Genomic DNA, 5586 nt, shown 5'->3' on the forward strand with positions numbered 1-5586 from the left:
TATCCGAAACAGACATTCCAGTCATCCGAACGTCAATCCTTTCGGTGGAAACGTGGAAGCATATGTCTAGAAGCTACTGTCCAAAAATCACGACGATCCGACGGTTCAATCTCCGGGAATCCTCGAAATAGTGAACTGACCTGATGTAGGCGAAGAAAAACGAATTTCTCCCTTTTGATTGTTTTTCCTTCTTTCGTGAACACGGTGAGATTAAGTTAGAATCAACCCTTATGAGATGCAACCAAAATAGATTGCCTCTAATAAACCAACACAAGATCAAAGAGAAAGAGGGATGAATAAGATTAATCAATCGATGGAATGCCGTATGAATTCTTATTCACGAACTTGGGAATAGAAATCTTTTCTCTCTCTCTTAAGCAATTTCGAAAATCACAAGTGGGGAGGGATATAGGCTTAGTCGAAATTCATTAAGGGAAGGGTTATATATATTAGCTTGTATCTAAACCCTAGTTAGATAGGAATAGGTTACTTAATAAGAATTTCATTCGTAATAGGATTCCTAATTATTATCTTATAATATATCAAATACATTTAGGATAATAATAAATAACCTAATTGGATAATAATAGGAGTATATTAATCTAATTAAAACTCCTAACTTAATTATCTCTTAATTAATTTAATTTATAATCCTAATCTAATTAGGATTAATGGAATAAAATTAATTCCTTACAAACATATATAAATTTCGACCCCCCTCCTAGTATTTGGGCCTTACTGGGCTTAATTGGGCTTCCATCTATTAATCATATTCATCTCTCTTTTTGGTTCCAAGTCTTATGTGTGATCCATTAGGTCCTCACTACTTCTGGCCGTATGCAACCTATTAAATTAATTTCTTCAAGAATTATATTTAATCCCTTGCATAACGGAATGATGTACAGAGTATGTTATTGGCAAGTCCGTAATCATTCCCCCAGAGTCCGTTAAGAAGACATGTTGATTCTGTCGTTAACCCTTCCGTATTAGTTACGGTATAATACGATCCTTTATCAACTACATCCTTGAACTGAATCTTATGACTATGGGTAATGTCAAGTCACATATAGCGAGACGTTCGTTTTACTTGTTATTGGCCGAGTCAACTCAAAAAGATAGGTTAAGTGAAATCTGTATTTCTACTCTTAAGTTATCACCTTGCAAGGGTTTAGAGTCAAGTCTTCCACAAGCGATCCTTGGATGTACCTCCCATTGATCGGGAGTGATAAATGCTCAATCCAATGTATAACTACCCTGAAATTACTTCCTGTGAGACCCAACCTTTGCAGTTCACACCCCAGAGTCATCTCTATTAAGGATCGTGAGACCACAGGATCAAAGTCTCACATTCAGTAATTCAGGATGACCAATTAACATTCCTTTGAGTCTGAGGATTAGTTATACCTATTAATACCAATGAGATGAATAGTTGACAAGGATGAATCTACCCATCCTGTTATCTCAAGTCGGATCCCCAATCCTAATGAACGACGTTTCATCGGATCTATGTAACTGTCCAGATATCTATATATATGAAGCTTGTGAGATCAGCTTTCTGTCGGACAGAAGACATTGTTACATACAAGTCTCAACAGTGATATATCAATCCTAAACATATCACTTGACTTGGGGTGGTTTTAAGTTTATTAGTTTATTATAAAGTTTTGTCTCACTTCATGCTTGTATGAACACTTTATAATCACTTTAAACAAAATTACGGATTTCCTTTTATTAGACTTTATTTAGTGCTTAAAAGGGATTGCCTTCATATAGTTATAAAACATATATCTCATTAAAACAAATGATATAAAGAACAATTCATTTACATTAAGTTTGTATCCTGCAACAATTGACTATAGGACACTAAACCCCAACACATAGTTCAGGGTTCTTTGAAGGTACCAAAGTACACGTTTAACACTTTTCTAATGTTCGTCCGTCGGACAATGCAGAAATTGACATTATTTGTTAACTGAAAAGGCAATGTAAGGATGAGTTAGAAGGAGATACTGGAGTGCACTAACAATGCTACGATACTCATCTCCAGATGGAATACTTGTGCCCAATGATTTTGATAGTGTCGGTGTAGTAGCCATGGGAGTTGACATTGTTAAAACACATTTCCACATGATTTTGATTTGACAAAATTATTTAAGTTAATCACATGATTAAGACAATTAAATTTAAGTGCTTTGATTTAATTGTACTAATGTGTTTGTTCAATGTTGAGTATAATTATAAATGAAAACAGAAATAAAAAGTAAGACAGAACGAAGTCAGCATGAGCAACAGAAGCTGAGTAGAACACAACTCAGCATCATAGAAGAAAAGTCTTCTTCAAAACAAATGCTTGAAGACGAAGCTGATCGAAGAAGCTGAGAAGAACGTAACTCAGCCTCGCCAAAGATAAAGATAGAAGGCAACGTCTATTAAGTCAAGCTGAGTGTTCACCAGGACATCGCCAATGATCCGTTAACTAAAAGACAAAATCCGACAAAGATCTGCGCCAATTCAAAAGCCTTGGAATTACCCCAAGAGACCTTTTCAAGATACATGGATCAACTGGCATTTGGCTAAAAGACGAAACTGGTGCTAGAAGACGAACCTAAAGCAAGAAGACAAGCCTGACGACTGCTAATTTCAGACGACAGGATTAGCCTGCAAATCTGTATGCTGACCAATGAATGACGCAAGAAGACCGTTTGAATTCAACGGATATGTCCGAATTCAAATGATTGAAGCATCAGATTTTACTATAAAAGGACAAGTTCATCACTTGGATCCTTTGCCGATTTACAAAAAGAAAAAGCAAGTACAGACAGAAAAGAAAATCATCACAAGAGTGAAAATCCAAAAGAGAAGCTGTCTGATTAGAAAAAGCAAATTTCTTACACCCAAATCCAATCTCTGTGTAAAAGTCTAGAGTGAATTTGTATTCATCTAAAGTGTTCTTCATCTAGAAAGAACAAGTCTGTATCAATTGTAAAGATTGAGAGAGTGGTGCTGAGTACTCGGTTTTAGTACTCAACGATAGAGAAAATCTGAGTGTTCGGTTATAGCGCTCAGTAGGATTGAGTAGACGAATAGAGGACAGTACTCTTGCATACTTAATTGCTTTGTAAATGGTTTGTGCTCTACCTTTAAAGAGCTCAGTAGTGGATTGAAAAAGCCCGGAAGGATTTTAGGGACTGGACGTAGGCGGTGAGGCCGAACCAGGATAAGACTGCTGAGTAATCTCTAACCCTTTCTCCCAATATATATATATATATATATATATGTGTGTGTGTGTGTGTGTGTTGCTTGCTTAAATTACTCAGGATATAAATTGTATAAGTTGGCACTAAGTAATCAGAGTGCTAAGTTGGAAGTTGACCTTAAGTGTTAATTCCCAACTCACAAGTAAAACGGTTCTAGTCAGTCTCTGACTAAAGCTGTCTTACATCTCGCTCAGCCTTGCTAACCAAAAACTGAGTAAGGTTATTTAAAATAATTAAATTAACACTAGTGGAAAAATGGCCATTTGCATCGGCCGTTTAGGGCCATTTGCATCGGCCGCTGGCCGATGCAAAAGCCCTCGATGCAAATGTGTTTGCATCACATTTGCATCGGTCGTTGGCCGATGCAAATGGTTGTAGCATTTGCGTCGGCCCTTTAAAAGGGCCGATGCAAATGCATCTTATTTGCATCGGCTCTTTAAAAGGGCCGATGCAAATGATGTAGCATTTGCATCACATTTTTTAAAGGGCCAATGCAAATGTAGTCTCATTTGCATCGGCCCTTTTAAACGGCCGATGCAAATGACATATAAAAAATAAAAAAAATAATAATTTGGATTGAATGGAGCTCCATAATATAGCAAATATTTTCCGAACTGGTCATTCAGAACTGACCTTGTCATTTTCCGATGACAATTAAGGGGACTTAATCTAACTATCACAAAAAGAGTATAACCAAGAGCGGTAAAAGAAGAAGCCTTAGCCTAAAAAACAGCACTTATACCATGTTGAACAAATCAATATATATATGTCAAAATATATACAGCCCTCGCAAAAAAAAAAGAGATTGGTCATTCATGAATAAATATGTTTCACTAGCCTCATTAGACCAGAATGATTATTCAGATTCTATGATCAAACATGAACAAAATTGAAACAAGCAGAAGAATAGAAATTCTATTTAACTTAAACTCACATAAGCAAAAAAAAAACAGAGCTATATCAAGACTTTTCCTTTGAATCACTTTCATAGGTTTTAGGGTGAAACCAAGTTTTTAAGTCATTTCATCATTGCAAGGGACAAGTATAAATCACAAAATTTCAAAAATACCATATGATTATATTCAATTCAAAAAAATATGAGAATGACATACTCTTTCAGGGTGAAACCCACTTATTGATTTGCAGTCAGCCAGCCATTCCTTTGATATTTGGATCGTCAATGAAAATATTTGGAATCTGGCATTAAGTTTGTGTGATGCTGATGCTGATGCTCAAACTCTTGTTGTGCTCCCTCATTTTCCGCTATCTACATGTGTAGATAAATAGAATATAAATAATAAAGTTTGGGTAGAATATATATTAAGTAAAAGACATAAAATATGGAGAATCAAAAGCATCATCAAAATCCTGAAGAGATTCAAGGACTTTCACCACATAACTCATAGGAGGCCGACCCTTTGCGTGATAGCTCAGGCATTTATTGGCCAATGCCGCTTCCTTTTGTGCTCCGATGCACGAATATTGGCCTTCCAGCCTCAGGTCTATGATCCTGTCAAACTTGTTTGACTCACTCAGCAATGGCCTTACCCTTTCTACAAGGCTCAACTCCCGCCCTTGACGACTGTCATCCATCGACCGTTTTCCTGTTAATAGCTCTAACAGAACTACTCCGAAGCTGTACACGCCACTCATCGTTGTTAGGTGACCTGTAATTAGTACATTAGATTCATTCAGTTAGGTTGTTGGCTTATTCTGTTGGTTGCTTAAGGAGAAGCTCAACTGTGGTCAAGCCAAAAATCAATATTGATTGAGTATATTACATCCAGTGTATACATGTAAGTAATTGGTGTTTATCGACTCTAATGAGCAGAGAATCAGAAAAGAAATGATATACCTCACCACCGTTAATGCCTCCCTCATAGCATGGTTTCAAACTAATTGCGCGTTCAAAGTAAGGTTGCCAATGTCCAGTGAGTAAATCTCTTCTAATCATCTCGACACCACTCTGATAATACTGTTTGAAAATAAAATAAAGAGAGGGAGAGAGAGAATCTACCCAATATCAAAACCATGTGAATATAAAGAGATAGAGAATGGATACACCGGAGACAGAAAACTATATTGTCCAGCAAATAAATAAATTTCACCTCAAGCATATTTCTTAGAAAAGGTTCTTCATTGAAATAATCTCTTGGAACAAAGAAAAATGATAACTTGTATGCCAAGGCCTAACTAACAGTACCATATCCATTTTCTATTTCCAAATTAAGGATCAATATCATCTTCTTTTGTTATGAAAATGAAAAGGGCTATAGTTTTTTTACCTTGAATTTCCTGCATAAATTAATGTCACTCCAATTTCTTTCAT

Source organism: Euphorbia lathyris, chromosome 2 (assembly GCF_963576675.1).
Source record: "Euphorbia lathyris chromosome 2, ddEupLath1.1, whole genome shotgun sequence".
Classification (NCBI taxonomy): domain Eukaryota; kingdom Viridiplantae; phylum Streptophyta; class Magnoliopsida; order Malpighiales; family Euphorbiaceae; genus Euphorbia; species Euphorbia lathyris.